Source organism: Bufo bufo, chromosome 4 (assembly GCF_905171765.1).
Source record: "Bufo bufo chromosome 4, aBufBuf1.1, whole genome shotgun sequence".
Lineage (NCBI taxonomy): Eukaryota > Metazoa > Chordata > Amphibia > Anura > Bufonidae > Bufo > Bufo bufo.
The window spans coordinates 220,373,555-220,390,659 of NC_053392.1; the positions used below are offsets into that span (position 1 = coordinate 220,373,555).

Here is a 17,105-nt window from a genome sequence, read left to right on the forward strand (position 1 = left end):
GTTATCTTGTTGTAACATTATGTATACTAACTGAGGCAAAAAGGCAGTAGGACTGGTTCTATGATGTCCGTCCTGGACATACAGAAGGCTGGCCAGCGTTGCATGCATGAACACGAGACAGAGACAGCCATGATTTCTAATGGCACCCTACAAAATTACACATGGTGTTGTTCCTGTGTGTCTGCACTATGCATGGTGTCAGTTGGCACTCTCCGGCTCTCCTGCGAACTCTGATGCGGCCATCATTAGTACCAAGGCAGAACCTGCTTTCATCACTAAACACTAATTTTTGCCATTTATGCCTCCAATGGGCTCTCTCACATCATCAATGCAGATGCTCTCGGCAATGAGCTAGTGGAGTGCGTGAATGCAGTTCTGTATTAAAAAGACAGTTTCTTATGTTTTGCACTGTCACTGCAGGACCAACTACAGAACCAGTTTGTGATGACATGAGATACAGCAGCTCTTCTTATACCGGGATCTTAGTGTGCATCTTGGCATGAACCCTCTTTATGTGTTTGAGTGTCCTCCTCTGAGCACTGTCAAAACCACCGATGCACTACAGAAACTTCTTGTCCAATTGTTTCTGAGATTTGATGGATGCACCATCCAGGTTCTACTATTTGGCCCTTTTTAAAGTCTGTAAATTGCACAAATGGTTGTCTAGCGGGCATGCTGAACACTTCAACACCCAATCAACAGTCTTCTAGGAGAGAAGATGAAAAACAGTGCTCTCAGACAAACAGCAGTGATGCCAGACAAAAAAGTCTGTGAAGCTTCTGCATGTAAAGTAAGGATCTTAGAACTTGGTGTTAACTAGGTGTTCTTTTTTTTCCATCTTTCAGTAGTGTATATGTCATAATATAATGGCACCTAGAAATATGTAAATATACAGTCAGGTCCATAAATATTGGGACATCAACACAATTCTAACATTTTTGGCTCTATACACCACCAATATAACAAAACAATAACAAACATAGGTGCACTCTGCAGTCTCACTAATTCTCAAACTGATTTTAAAATTGAGAGATTAGTCAACATGTCCTACGGTGTAGAACATGTCTTAAGCCCGGACACCACGACAAGGTTTCTCAAGTAGCCCGGGACCCTACACTCTCCTACCTGAGCCATATGGGCAATACCAGGAGCCAGTGGGCAAATTACAGGAGCATAGGGCCGACTCGCAAACAACTCACCAGTTACCTCCAGCATGTGGCCATGCTTGCAATGGGAGGAGGGAGGAGTCTGTGAGTCCCACTCAAGACTTGCTGATATAGCCCAGGCTTCACAGGTGCACCTAAATGTGACCTGTAGATGGAAAACAGGCACATTTAAATAGGAGTTTATACACCTCCAGGAATCTATATATACAAACTAAGAAGACAGGTTGGCATCAGCAGGAGCTGCTCAAACCCACATGCAGTTGTGCATATATATAGGGGAGCAAATCCTGCACTTGTGGCCCGTTGCTAATGGCAATCCCCAGCAAAATGCATACAATGGAGGATGCCCGCGGCGAACCACAAGTACCACAATAGACATCCTACACAAGGTAACAAGTGCGGATGTGATAATTAATATAACAATATAACAAAACAATAACAAACATAGGTGCACTCTGCAGTCTCACTAATTCTCAAACTGATTTTAAAATTGAGAGATTAGTCAACATGTCCTACGGTGTAGAACATGTCTTAAGCCCGGACACCACGACAGGTGCACCTGTGAAGCCTGGGCTATATCAGCAAGTCTTGAGTGGGACTCACAGACTCCTCCCTCCTCCCATTGCAAGCATGGCCACATGCTGGAGGTAACTGGTGAGTTGTTTGCGAGTCGGCCCTATGCTCCTGTAATTTGCCCACTGGCTCCTGGTATTGCCCATATGGCTCAGGTAGGAGAGTGTAGGGTCCCGGGCTACTTGAGAAACCTTGTCGTGGTGTCCGGGCTTAAGACATGTTCTACACCGTAGGACATGTTGACTAATCTCTCAATTTTAAAATCAGTTTGAGAATTAGTGAGACTGCAGAGTGCACCTATGTTTGTTATTGTTTTGTTATATTGTTATATTAATTATCACATCCGCACTTGTTACCTTGTGTAGGATGTCTATTGTGGTACTTGTGGTTCGCCGCGGGCATCCTCCATTGTATGCATTTTGCTGGGGATTGCCATTAGCAACGGGCCACAAGTGCAGGATTTGCTCCCCTATATATATGCACAACTGCATGTGGGTTTGAGCAGCTCCTGCTGATGCCAACCTGTCTTCTTAGTTTGTATATATAGATTCCTGGAGGTGTATAAACTCCTATTTAAATGTGCCTGTTTTCCATCTACAGGTCACATTTAGGTGCACCTGTGAAGCCTGGGCTATATCAGCAAGTCTTGAGTGGGACTCACAGACTCCTCCCTCCTCCCATTGCAAGCATGGCCACATGCTGGAGGTAACTGGTGAGTTGTTTGCGAGTCGGCCCTATGCTCCTGTAATTTGCCCACTGGCTCCTGGTATTGCCCATATGGCTCAGGTAGGAGAGTGTAGGGTCCCGGGCTACTTGAGAAACCTTGTCGTGGTGTCCGGGCTTAAGACATGTTCTACACCGTAGGACATGTTGACTAATCTCTCAATTTTAAAATCGGTTTGAGAATTAGTGAGACTGCAGAGTGCACCTATGTTTGTTATTGTTTTGTTATATTGTTATATTAATTATCACATCCGCACTTGTTACCTTGTGTAGGATGTCTATTGTGGTACTTGTGGTTCGCCGCGGGCATCCTCCATTGTATGCATTTTGCTGGGGATTGCCATTAGCAACGGGCCACAAGTGCAGGATTTGCTCCCCTATATATATGCACAACTGCATGTGGGTTTGAGCAGCTCCTGCTGATGCCAACCTGTCTTCTTAGTTTGTATATATAGATTCCTGGAGGTGTATAAACTCCTATTTAAATGTGCCTGTTTTCCATCTACAGGTCACATTTAGGTGCACCTGTGAAGCCTGGGCTATATCAGCAAGTCTTGAGTGGGACTCACAGACTCCTCCCTCCTCCCATTGCAAGCATGGCCACATGCTGGAGGTAACTGGTGAGTTGTTTGCGAGTCGGCCCTATGCTCCTGTAATTTGCCCACTGGCTCCTGGTATTGCCCATATGGCTCAGGTAGGAGAGTGTAGGGTCCCGGGCTACTTGAGAAACCTTGTCGTGGTGTCCGGGCTTAAGACATGTTCTACACCGTAGGACATGTTGACTAATCTCTCAATTTTAAAATCAGTTTGAGAATTAGTGAGACTGCAGAGTGCACCTATGTTTGTTATTGTTTTGTTATATTGTTATATTAATTATCACATCCGCACTTGTTACCTTGTGTAGGATGTCTATTGTGGTACTTGTGGTTCGCCGCGGGCATCCTCCATTGTATGCATTTTGCTGGGGATTGCCATTAGCAACGGGCCACAAGTGCAGGATTTGCTCCCCTATATATATGCACAACTGCATGTGGGTTTGAGCAGCTCCTGCTGATGCCAACCTGTCTTCTTAGTTTGTATATATAGATTCCTGGAGGTGTATAAACTCCTATTTAAATGTGCCTGTTTTCCATCTACAGGTCACATTTAGGTGCACCTGTGAAGCCTGGGCTATATCAGCAAGTCTTGAGTGGGACTCACAGACTCCTCCCTCCTCCCATTGCAAGCATGGCCACATGCTGGAGGTAACTGGTGAGTTGTTTGCGAGTCGGCCCTATGCTCCTGTAATTTGCCCACTGGCTCCTGGTATTGCCCATATGGCTCAGGTAGGAGAGTGTAGGGTCCCGGGCTACTTGAGAAACCTTGTCGTGGTGTCCGGGCTTAAGACATGTTCTACACCGTAGGACATGTTGACTAATCTCTCAATTTTAAAATCAGTTTGAGAATTAGTGAGACTGCAGAGTGCACCTATGTTTGTTATTGTTTTGTTATATTGTTATATTAATTATCACATCCGCACTTGTTACCTTGTGTAGGATGTCTATTGTGGTACTTGTGGTTCGCCGCGGGCATCCTCCATTGTATGCATTTTGCTGGGGATTGCCATTAGCAACGGGCCACAAGTGCAGGATTTGCTCCCCTATATATATGCACAACTGCATGTGGGTTTGAGCAGCTCCTGCTGATGCCAACCTGTCTTCTTAGTTTGTATATATAGATTCCTGGAGGTGTATAAACTCCTATTTAAATGTGCCTGTTTTCCATCTACAGGTCACATTTAGGTGCACCTGTGAAGCCTGGGCTATATCAGCAAGTCTTGAGTGGGACTCACAGACTCCTCCCTCCTCCCATTGCAAGCATGGCCACATGCTGGAGGTAACTGGTGAGTTGTTTGCGAGTCGGCCCTATGCTCCTGTAATTTGCCCACTGGCTCCTGGTATTGCCCATATGGCTCAGGTAGGAGAGTGTAGGGTCCCGGGCTACTTGAGAAACCTTGTCGTGGTGTCCGGGCTTAAGACATGTTCTACACCGTAGGACATGTTGACTAATCTCTCAATTTTAAAATCAGTTTGAGAATTAGTGAGACTGCAGAGTGCACCTATGTTTGTTATTGTTTTGTTATATTGTTATATTAATTATCACATCCGCACTTGTTACCTTGTGTAGGATGTCTATTGTGGTACTTGTGGTTCGCCGCGGGCATCCTCCATTGTATGCATTTTGCTGGGGATTGCCATTAGCAACGGGCCACAAGTGCAGGATTTGCTCCCCTATATATATGCACAACTGCATGTGGGTTTGAGCAGCTCCTGCTGATGCCAACCTGTCTTCTTAGTTTGTATATATAGATTCCTGGAGGTGTATAAACTCCTATTTAAATGTGCCTGTTTTCCATCTACAGGTCACATTTAGGTGCACCTGTGAAGCCTGGGCTATATCAGCAAGTCTTGAGTGGGACTCACAGACTCCTCCCTCCTCCCATTGCAAGCATGGCCACATGCTGGAGGTAACTGGTGAGTTGTTTGCGAGTCGGCCCTATGCTCCTGTAATTTGCCCACTGGCTCCTGGTATTGCCCATATGGCTCAGGTAGGAGAGTGTAGGGTCCCGGGCTACTTGAGAAACCTTGTCGTGGTGTCCGGGCTTAAGACATGTTCTACACCGTAGGACATGTTGACTAATCTCTCAATTTTAAAATCAGTTTGAGAATTAGTGAGACTGCAGAGTGCACCTATGTTTGTTATTGTTTTGTTATATTGTTATATTAATTATCACATCCGCACTTGTTACCTTGTGTAGGATGTCTATTGTGGTACTTGTGGTTCGCCGCGGGCATCCTCCATTGTATGCATTTTGCTGGGGATTGCCATTAGCAACGGGCCACAAGTGCAGGATTTGCTCCCCTATATATATGCACAACTGCATGTGGGTTTGAGCAGCTCCTGCTGATGCCAACCTGTCTTCTTAGTTTGTATATATAGATTCCTGGAGGTGTATAAACTCCTATTTAAATGTGCCTGTTTTCCATCTACAGGTCACATTTAGGTGCACCTGTGAAGCCTGGGCTATATCAGCAAGTCTTGAGTGGGACTCACAGACTCCTCCCTCCTCCCATTGCAAGCATGGCCACATGCTGGAGGTAACTGGTGAGTTGTTTGCGAGTCGGCCCTATGCTCCTGTAATTTGCCCACTGGCTCCTGGTATTGCCCATATGGCTCAGGTAGGAGAGTGTAGGGTCCCGGGCTACTTGAGAAACCTTGTCGTGGTGTCCGGGCTTAAGACATGTTCTACACCGTAGGACATGTTGACTAATCTCTCAATTTTAAAATCAGTTTGAGAATTAGTGAGACTGCAGAGTGCACCTATGTTTGTTATTGTTTTGTTATATTGTTATATTAATTATCACATCCGCACTTGTTACCTTGTGTAGGATGTCTATTGTGGTACTTGTGGTTCGCCGCGGGCATCCTCCATTGTATGCATTTTGCTGGGGATTGCCATTAGCAACGGGCCACAAGTGCAGGATTTGCTCCCCTATATATATGCACAACTGCATGTGGGTTTGAGCAGCTCCTGCTGATGCCAACCTGTCTTCTTAGTTTGTCTCTATACACCACCACAATGGATTTCAAATGAAACGAACAAGATGTGCTTTAACTGCAGACTGTCAGCTTTAATTTGAGGGTATTTACATCCAAATCAGGTGGACGGTGTAGGAATTACAACAGTTTGCATATGTGCCTCCGGGACAAAAAGTAATGGGACATAATAATAATCATAAAACAAACTTTCACTTTTTAATACTTGGTTGCAAATCCTTTGCAGTCAATTACAGCCTGAAGTCTGGAACGCATAGATATCACCAGACGGTGGGTTTCATCCCTGGTGATGCTCTGCCAGGCCTCTACTGCAACTGTCTTCAGTTCCTGCTTGTTCTTGGGGCATTTTCCCTTCAGTTTTGTCTTCAGAAAGCGAAATGCATGCTCAATCGGATTCAGGTCAGGTTATGGACTTGGCCATTGCATAACATTCCACTTCTTTCCCTTAAAATACTCTTTGGTTGCTTTTGGAGTATGCTTTGGGTCATTGTCCATCTGCATTGTGAAGTGCCGTCCAATGAGTTCTGAAGCATTTGGCTGAATATGAGCAGATAATATTGCCCGAAACACTTCAGAATTCATCCTGCTGCTTTTGTCAGCAGTCACATCATCAATAAATACAAGAGAACCAGTTCCATTGGCAGCCATACATGCCCACGCCATTACACTACCACCACCATGCTTCACTGATGAGGTGGTATGCTTAGGATCATGAGCAGTTCCTTTCCTTCTCCATACTCTTCTCTTCCCATCACTCTGGGACAAGTTGATCTTGTTCTCATCTGTCCATAGGATGTTGTTCCAGAACTGTGAAGGCTTTTTTAGATGTCGTTTGGCAAACTCTAATCTGGCCTTCCTTTTTTTGAGGCTCACCAATGGTTTACATCTTGTGGTGAACCCTCTGTATTCACTCTGGTGAAGTCTTCTCTTGATTGTTGACTTTGACACACATACACCTACCTCCTGGAGAGTGTTCTTGATCTGGCCAACTGTTCTGAAGGGTGTTTTCTTCACCAGGGAAAGAATTCTTCAGTCATCCACCACAGTTGTTTTCCGTGGTCTTCCGGGTCTTTTGGTGTTGCTGAGCTCACCGGTGCGTTCCTTCTTTTTAAGAATGTTCCAAGCAGTTGTTTTGGCCACGCCTAATGTTTTTGCTATCTCTCTGATGGGTTTGTTTTGTTTTTTCAGCCTAATGGTGGCTTGCTTCACTGATAGTGACAGCTCTTTGGGTCTCATCTTGAGAGTTGACAGCAACAGATTCCAAATGCAAATAGCAGACTTGAAATGAACTCTGGACCTTTTATCTGCTCATTGTAATTGGGATAATGAGGGAATAACACACACCTGGCCATGGAACAGCTGAGAAGCCAATTGTCCCATTACTTTTGGGACCTTAACAAGTGGGAGGCACATATGCAAACTGTTGTAATTTCTACACCGTTCACCTGATTTGGATATAAACACCCTTAAATTAAAGCTGACAGTCTGCAGTTAAAGCACATCTTGTTTGTTTCATTTCAAATCCATTGTGGTGGTGTATAGAGCCAAAAATGTTAGAATTGTGTCGATGTCCCAATATTTATGACCTGACTGTATGTAATAAGTACTATATATTGTCATAGATCTGCCCAAAAGTATGTTTTTTCTACCACAGTCTCCATTTAATAGAAGCTGGCAATGGAGGGCATAGTTCACTCTAGTTCACAGATATATGCCATCATTATAGGAGGTACAGTGGTAGCTGTGCCTGAGGGAAGAACAGTACTGTAAATGCCATGATAGTTGGGGTGACCTTTTGAAACCCAGGAATGTCAGGTTACAAGTCTACTAATTCACTGGTGTGTAGCTATAAGTGTGTAGCTATAAGTACCCTAGTAATACTGTAGAAATACAAGCGTAGTCTGCAGACATTTCTGTGGGAGGGTTTTAGATGCTTAGGTTCAAGGGGAGTGCTGATAATCATATAGTTCTGTTTCTGCAGTGGATAAATTTTACAAATTAAGGCTCCATTCACACATCCGTGTGTGTGTTTTGCGGATCCACGGATCGGCAGATCCGCAAAACACGGACACCGGCAATGTGCGTTCCACATTTTGCGGACCGCACATCGCCAGCACTTAATAGAAAATGCCTAATCTTGTCCGCAATTGCGGACAAGAATAGGACATGTTCTATTTTTTTCGGGAACGGAATTGCGGACCCGGAAGTGCGGATCCGCAATTCCGGATCCAGGCAGCACATAGTGTGGCCCCATAAAAATGAATGGGTCCACAATTCCGTTCCGCAAAATTCGGAACAGAATTGCTGACGTGTGAATGGAGCCTAAAGAGGACCTTTCATCTCTCCTGACATGTCTGTTTTAATAGCTCCATGCATTCTCCATGTAATAACAATTCTGGAGCATCTATTCTTATGGATCTATGTTGTGCCATTCCTTTATTATTTCAACTACAAGTTATGAATGAATTGCTAGCAGTCTGCAGCAAGGGTACAGAGGGGAGGTAACCAGTTGGGGGGGTGTATCTGCACAGTCTGACTCTATCCAATGAGTGCTGCCATTTTCAGACTGTGCTCATAACGTCTAGTAGAAATAATAAAGGAATGGCAGGACATATAGACATAAGAACAGATGCTCCAGAATCGTTATTACATGGGAATACATGTAGCTATTAAAACAGAAATGTCAGGATAGGTGACATGTGCCCTTTAATCTGCACTAGGAATTTGCTATTTTCTAATAATTGATGACTATTGTAGCTCCAATTGCAAGAAGCACTTGAAAGTAGGCTGCCTCAGTGAAAACAACCTCAGCTCACCATCCATAGATACAGTATATATATGTACAGTGGACATTTCAGAACTTTTTCCACCTTTTATGTGACCCATAAACTGTACCACTCAATTGAAAAACAAACTCAAATCTTTAAGTTAGAGGGAAGAAAAAATATAAAAATAAAATAATATGGTTGCATAAGTGTGCACACCCTTAAGATAATACTTTGTTGAAGCACCTTTTGATTTTATTGCAGCACTCAGTCTTTTTGGGTATGAGTCTATCAGCATGGCACATTTTGACTTGGCAAGATTTGCCCACTCTTCTTGAGAAAAACACTCCAAATCTGTCAGATTGCGAGGGCATCTCCTGTGCACAGCCCTCTTCAGATCAACCCACAGATTTTCAATCGGATTCAGGTTTGGACTCTGACTAGAACATTCCAAAACTTTAATCTTCTTCTGGTGAAGCCATTCCTTTGTTGATTTGGATGTATGCTTTGGGTTGTTGTCATGTTGAAAGATGAAGTTCCTCTTAGGCCTTTTTCAGACGGGCGAGATTTCCATGCCGGTGCGATGCGTGAGGTGAACGCATTGCACCTGCACTGAATCCGGACCCATTAATTTCAATGGGGCTGTGCACATGAGCGGTGATTTTCGCGCATCACTTTTGCGTTGCGCGAAAATCGCAGCATGCTCCTCTCTGTGCGTTTTTCACGTAAAGCAGGCCCCATAGAAATGAATGGGGTTGCGTGAAAATCGCAAGCATCCGCAAGCAAGTGCGGATGCAGTGCAATTTTCACGCACGGTTGCTAGGTGACGATCGGGATGGGGACCCGATCATTATTATTTCCGCTTATAACATGGTTATAAGGGAAAATAATAGCATTCTGAATACAGAATGCATAGTACAATAGGGCTGGAGGGGTTAAAATAAATAAATAAATAATTTAACTCACCTTAATCCACTTGTTCGCGCAGCCGGCATCTCTTCTGTCTTCATCTGTGAGCAATAGGACCTTTGATGACGTCACTACGCTCATCACATGATCCATCACCATGGTGATGGATCATGTGATGGACCATGTGATGAACGCAGTGACGTCATCAAAGGTCCTATTGCTCACAGATGAAGACAGAAGAGATGCCGGCTGCGCGAACAAGTGCAATTTTATTAATTTTTTTAACCCCTCCAGCCCTATTGTACTATGCATTTTGTATTCAGAATGCTATTATTTTCCCTTATAACCATGTTATAAGGGGAAATAATACAATCTACACTACAACTAACCCAAACCTGAACTTCTGTGAAGAAGTTCGGGTCTGGGTACCACAGTCGGTTTTTTATCACGCGCATGCAAAACACATTGCACCCGCGTGATAAAAACTGAACATCGGAACGCAATCGCAGTCAAAACTGACTGCAATTGGGTACCTACTCTCGCAGGTTTGCCGCAATGCACCGAGACGCATCCGGACCTAATCCGGACACGCTCGTCTGCAAGGGGCCTTAATGTTGCTGTAGGCCTCTTGGTAGCCTCTCAGACCAGTTTACTTCTCGTCTTTTCATCAATTTTGGAGGGACGTCCAGTTCTTGGTAATGTCACTGTTGTGCCATATTTTCTCCACTTGATGATGACTGTCTTCACTGTGTTCCATGGTATATCTAATGCCTTGGAAATTTTTTTGTACCCTTCTCCTGACTGATACATTTTAACAATGAGATCCCTTTGATGCTTTGGAAGCTCTCTGTGGACCATGGCTTTTGCTGTGGGATGCGACTAAGAAAATTTCAGGAAAGACCAACTAGAGCAGCTGAACTTTATTTGGGGTTAATCAGAGGCACTTTAAATGATGGTAGGTGGATGCTGACTCCTATTTAACATGATTTTGAATGTGATTGCTTAATTCTGAGCACAGCTACATCCCCAGTTATAAGAGGGTGTGCACACTTATGCAACCACATTATTTTAGTTTTTCTGCTTTTCTTCCCTCTACCTAAAAGATTTCAGTTTGTTTTTCAATTGAGTGGTACAGTTTATAGGTCACATTAAAGGTGGAAAAAGTTTTAAAAAGATTTATCTTTATCTCATTTTTTTACAGCACAGAAACCTGATATTTTAACAGGGGTGTGTAGACTTTTTATATCCACTGTGTGTGTATATATATATAAATAATAATTTTTATAATATTTTTATGGATTTACTATACAGGTATTTAGGGAATGGGTTTTAAAACATCAGTGAAGGTCTGGACCTGGAGACCCTGACTGATCCTGAGACAGGTCAGTCTAAGGCCTCATGCACACGACCTCGGCCTCCGTTCAGTTTTTTTTTGCGGATAGGATTGGGACCCGCTCATTACAATGGGTCAGCAAAAAAATGCTGATAGTTGATCCGTTTGTGTTCCGCATCTGTTGTCCGTGTTTCCCTTTAGCAAAAAAAAGTGCATGTTCTACTTTTTTTACATTTGCGGACAAGGATAGGCATTTATTACAAGGGATCTGTGGAAAAAAACTGATCCTCCAAAAAAAACGGATGCCGCATCCGTTTTTTTTGCGGACGCACAATTTGCGGATGCAAAAAACAACTGTCGTGTGCATGAGGCCTTAGTCCCAACCTCCGGTGGAAAGCATGCCATGCATGCACAGTCACTTTTACTGCATTTAACAAACTGCACAATTTTCTAGCCAAGAGATAATATCACTATGTTTCACCCTTTCTTTAGATCATAACTCTCTCTTTTAGAGGGCACCAAGATTAAAATCACATCTCTGGCCAAATTATAATGCTTTTCTACATTCATGAATCTTCCAGTGGCTTGTTATACTTTAGAGCTGCACTTCCTACAGAAGGATTGGACAGAAACTTATAATTACATTTCTTGCAGATGTTTTGGAGGCTATGGAGAGCTCAATTTGTGCACCTCATCATCCATCCTATAAGCCAGTATACCTGTCATGTGTTGTGTATTTTACTGCTATGGTTCCTTTGTAAGAAAATTAACATGCCATACAATATGCACCCTGAGAAGGAATTTAATAAAACTGGCATTTGATATGCCAGTCTAAGGGCTCTTTCACACTTGCGTTCTTTTCTTCCGGCATAGAGTTCCGTCGTCGGGGCTACACTTTTTCTAAATGGTTACCATGGCTGCAAGGACGCTAAAGTCCTGTTTGCCATGGTAAAGTGTAGTGGGGAGCGGGGGAGCAGTATACTTACCGTCCGTGCGGCTCCCCGGGCGCTCCAGAGTGACGTCAGGGCGCCCCGCGCTCATGGATGACGTGTCGCATGGATCACATCATCCTTGCGCATGGGGCGCTCTGACGTCATTCTGGAGCGCCCCGGGAGCCGCACGGACTGTAAGTATACTGCTCCCCCGCTCCCCACTACTACTATGGCAACCAGGACTTTAATAGCGTCCTGGGTGCCATAGTAACACTGAACGCATTTTGAAGACGGATCCGTATTCAAATGCTTTCAGTTCACTTGCGTTTTTCCGGATCCGGCGGGCACCTCCGGCAAATGGAGTGCACGACGGATCCGGACAACGCAAGTGTGAAAGAGGCCTTAATAAGTAGTACACTGGAGTTAGATCTGCTGCATTTATTAACAATCACAATTTGGTGTATCTTCTAGCAGTCCAGAAAAGCAAATCTACTCCAGTTATAAGCTAATGTAGATTGTGTGCTATAATATATGTTAGATTCTGGTATAAATTATACCACAGGAGGCCACACCTCTCATACCAAGACAACTTTTTGGAAAAGTTAGAGAGCGGAGTAAGGCTGGGTTCACACGAGCGTGTCCGGATTAGTTCCGGATGCGTCCCAGTGTGTTGCGGCAAACCCGCGCGAGTAGGAATGCAATTGCAGTCAGTTTTGACTGCGATTGCGTTCCGATGTTCAGTTTTTATCGCGCGGGTGCAATGTGTTTTGCACGCGCGTGATAAAAAACCGACTGTGGTACCCAGACCCGAACTTCTTCACAGAAGTTCAGGTTTGGGTTCGGTGTTGTGTAGATGTTATTATTTTCCCTTATAACATGGTTATAAGGGAAAATAATAGCATTCTGAAAACAGAATGCTTAGTAGGTGATCAATTGAGGGTTAAAAAAAAATAGAAAAATTAACTCACCTTCTCCTCTTGTTCGCGTAGTTCTCCCGGTCTTTAGTTCTTTAAAAGATGAACTATGGTCTAAAGGACCTTTGGTGACGTCAGATCACATGCTCCAATCACATGGTATATCACCGCGGTGATGGACCATGTGATTGGAGCATGTGATCTGACGTCACCAAAGGTCCTTTAGACCATAGTTCATCTTTTAAAGAACTAAAGACCGGGAGAACTACGCGAACAAGAAGAGAAGGTGAGTTAATTTTTTTTATTTTTTTTTAACCCTCAATTGATCACCTACTAAGCATTCTGTTTTCAGAATGCTATTATTTTCCCTTATAACCATGTTATAAGGGAAAATAATACAGTTTATAGACTGTCACCTAGCAACCATGCGTGAAAATCGCACCGCATCCGCACTTGCTTGCGGATGCTTGCGATTTTCACGCAACCCTATTCACTTCTATGGGGCCTGCGTTGCGTGAAAAACGCAGAATATAGAGCATGCTGCGATTTTCACGCAACGCATAAGTGATGCGTGAAAATCATCCCTCATCTGAACAGCCCCATTGAAATGAATGGGTCCAGATTCAGTGCGGGTGCAATGCGTTCACCTACCGCATTACACCCGCGCGGAAATCTCGCCCGTGTGAACGCAGCCTAAAGTTGAAAAAAAAGTAACAAAATACCACTTGTGCATTTTGTACATTAGAAAAAGTTCTCCCGTAGGAGTTTCACACATTTCACTAAGGACAGTCAGAAAGAAAACCGCTATAATAACATCCAGTTTTAAATAAAAAATGATAGCATTTTAATAGTACTCCCTGAGGAACAAGGCATTTTGAACATACCATTTGAAATACACTTTAATTTTCTGACACTGCAAGAATTGATACTGACAAAACCCCCGAACATGACCGCAACACATATTATCTGCAATAATACAACTATATTCAGGATGTGTTTTTAATATGCCATTCAGGGGGAATAAGAAGAAACAGTAGGGATATGATCACATGATGCGGTCATGTTGTTTATGAAATGGCAGCAAAACATTGGTTTCTCTAAAATCAGAAAAGAAACTTCACAGAACTTCAGGTTTGGGTTAGGTGTTCTGTAGATTGTATTATTTTCCCCTATAACATGGTTATAAGGGAAAATAATAGCATTCTGAATACAGAATGCATAGTAGGTAATCAATTGAGGGTTAAAAAAATAAATAAAAATTAACTCACCTTCTCCTCTTGTCCGCGTAGTTCCCGGTCTCTTCTTTACTTCTTTAATGATGAACTACAGGCTAGGACCTGTGGTGACGTCAGATCACATGCTCCAATCACATGCATACAGTGAATAGACTGTCACCTAGCAACCATGCGTGAAAATCGCACCACATCCGCACTTACTTGCGGATGCTTGCGATTTTCACGCAACCCCATTCACTTCTATGGGGCCTGCGTTGCGTGAAAAACGCAGAATATAGAGCATGCTGCGATTTTCACGCAACGCACAAGTGATGCGTGAAAATCATCGCTTATCTGAACAGCCCCATTGAAATGAATGGGTCCGGATTCAGTGCGGGTGCAATGCGTTCACCTACCGCATTGCACCCGCGCGGAAATCTCGCCCGTGTGAACGCAGCCTTAAGGACCCTTTACACAGGTCGAGAACCTTAAAGATAATAGCTAACTAGCGTGCATAGGAAATAGGATAGGATGTAAATGTACCGTCGATTACCTGATGAACTAGCAAAACACTCGTTCATCGGGTGATCTGATCGTTTGTGTGGACACACAAATCATTCATACCCATACTCTGGTCTCTACCACCAGCGAGCAGCAGATTTTCGGGAAGGAAAGCTTCCTTCCCGATAATTTGCTGCTCTGTGGTCCCATGAAGAGGGACCTTTAGGCCTCCTGCACACGACCGTATGGCTTTTTCAGTGTTTTGCGGTCCGTTTTTCATGGATCCGTTGTTCAGTTTTTTGTTTCCATTGTGTTTCCGTTTCCGTTCCGTTTTTCCGTATGGCATATACAGTATACAGTAATTACATAGATAAAATTGGGCTGGGCATAACATTTTCAATAGATGGTTCCGCAAAAAACGGAACGGAAACGAAAGACATACGGATGCATTTCCGTATGTGTTCCGTTTTTTTGCGGACCCATTGACTTGAATGGAGCCACGGAACGCGATTTGCGGGCAATAATAGGACATGTTCTATCTTTAAACGGAACGTAAAAACGGAAATACGGAAACGGAATGCATACGGAGTACATTCTGTTTTTTTTGCAGGACCATTGAAATGAATAGTTCCATATACGGACCGTATACGGAACGCAAAAAACGGCCAGTAAACGGGGGGAAAAAACGGTCGTGTGCTGGAGGCCTTAGACTGAGATCCAACAATTGAAGGTCACTTCTCTGGTAAAATAGCTGTATTCTTTGCTAGTTAGCAGCTATTCCTGACTTGTTTTATCTGTAAGGACTTGTTTTATCTGTCTTAGTTATCTGCTTATTCTTCTTAAATCTTCATTTTCTCTTATCTTGGATGACATTTTGGGTCTTTGGAACTGAATACTCAAGTTACAGTGGTTTCAACATACTATAGCCATCTTGGAATCAATTAATATTGTAACTTGAGGGACCACTGTAGTACCACATAGTGAGATCCAGATAGTATAGCATGGGATTGGTGGACCCACCATTACTACTCCATGTAATAATAAAATACTCATGATTGTTACTGCCCTCGCAGCAATTTGTTATTACTTTCTCTGGCCATATCGGCTTTTTTTTCCACGAACAGCATCACTCTCGGCGATGGGCTGTGTATGATGTTGCAACTCATCTCTTTTAGGCCTCCTGCACACAACCGTTTTTTTTTTCCCGTTTACTGGCTGTTTTATTGCGTTCCGTATGCGGTCCGTATACGGAACCATTCATTTCAATGGTTCCGCAAAAAAAACGGAATGTACTCCGTATGCATTCCGTTTCCGCATTTCCGTTTTTCCGCTGAAAGATAGAACATGTCCTATTATTGCCCACAAATCACATTCCGTGGCTCCATTCAAGTCAATGGGTCCGCAAAAAAAACAGAACACATACGTTTTGTTCCGTTTTTGCGGAACCATCTATAGAAAATATCATGCCCAGCCCAATTTTTTCTATGTAATTACTGTATACTGTATATGCTATACGGAAAAACGGAATGGAAAAACGAAACGGAAACACAACTGAAACAAAAAAACGGAACAACGGATCCGTGAAAAATGGACCGCAAAACACTGAAAAAGCCATACGGTCATGTGCAGGAGGCCTTACAGTGAAAGCTACTGAGTTGCAATACCAGACAACAGAGGCGCTGTTTAGAGAAAAGAATAAGACCTTTTTTCGAAAATTTAACAACTCTTATAAGTTGGAAGTCAGATCGTACTTTGCAATTACAGCTACGCAGCTGCCAGGAGAGAGAGAGGGAGCCATTACTTTTAAATGTAAGTATGATCTCTTACTGTAGCTTTATGTAATTATTTTGAGTAACAAAATTATATTCTTCAATCCCAGCTGCTAAAGAGAATTTTCCCAAAATAGACTTCAATGACATTTAGGTCAGCAAGTGTTCAGAATAAATGGATCCTGGTAGTTATTTTCAAGGGGATTCCAGCTTTTTTAAATTGATGACCTATCCTCCAGACAGTTCATCAATATCAGATTGGTGAGGTCCACCCCCACGGATCAGCTGTTTTTGCAGCCACTGGTACAGTAAACTTAACAGCGGACAGAGCCATAAACAGAAGTCCATGGTGGTGTACTTCAGCTCAGCTAACATTCACTTTCTGATCAGTTGGGGATGCTGGGTGTTGGCCCCCACTGATTTGATATGGCTGACCTATCAAGATGATAGGTCATCAATATTAAAAGCTAAAATACCCCTTTAAAGAGCTTCTGTTAGCATTAGAAACTGTATTAAACCAGGCACACTGCATGGTAGAGTTGGTCATGCTGATTAAAATGATACCTTGTTTATGTCTGTACAGTGCACCGTTCCAGAGAAAAATGCGAAAACTATCAATATGCTAATTAGCTAGTTGGAGAACTACCTTTACTGTGAGAACCAGGCCTGTTGACCCAGGGGATGAGGGGAGTGGCTAAGGCTGAGGGGG

At 43.3% G+C, this 17,105-nt stretch overlaps 1 long non-coding RNA gene across 1 annotated transcript; it reads left to right on the forward strand.

Annotated features, from left to right (window-relative positions):
* Positions 1–754: 754 nt before the first annotated feature.
* On the forward strand, positions 755–16,534 carry LOC120997940. The gene is made up of 3 exons (XR_005778264.1): positions 755–766; positions 8,747–8,751; positions 16,295–16,534. It is a non-coding gene; the product is annotated as an uncharacterized LOC120997940 (long non-coding RNA).
* The last annotated feature ends 571 nt before the right edge of the window (positions 16,535–17,105 follow it).